Below are 290 nucleotides of genomic sequence, written 5' to 3'. Positions count from 1 at the left end.
TGGCTACTGGCAGCGTGAGGAAAGTCCCGAGGGACCGAAGCCGGAGCCGAGAGCGGGGAGCCGGGCAGGGGAAGGCACAGCCGAGCGCGGCGGGGGGGGGCGGAGAGGGGCCCAGGAAGAGAGGAGGGGGAAGAACAGCCGACTCGGTCCGGTGCGGTCCTCGGCGGGGCAAAGTCCCGGGGAATGCGTGGGGGCGCCGGGCCGGCCCCGGGCGGCGGCGGGGGGAGGGCCCGGGCAGGATGGTGCGGACCGTGCCCGGGAGCGGGCGGCGGAAAGGAGAGCCCCGGCCG

The sequence above is a fragment of the Haliaeetus leucocephalus genome, unplaced genomic scaffold, assembly GCF_000737465.1.
Source record: "Haliaeetus leucocephalus isolate CR32 unplaced genomic scaffold, Haliaeetus_leucocephalus-4.0 Scaffold339, whole genome shotgun sequence".
NCBI classification, from domain to species: Eukaryota; Metazoa; Chordata; class Aves; order Accipitriformes; family Accipitridae; genus Haliaeetus; species Haliaeetus leucocephalus.
The sequence above is the reverse complement of the archived record's forward strand: the minus strand, read 5'-3'. Positions refer to the sequence as shown.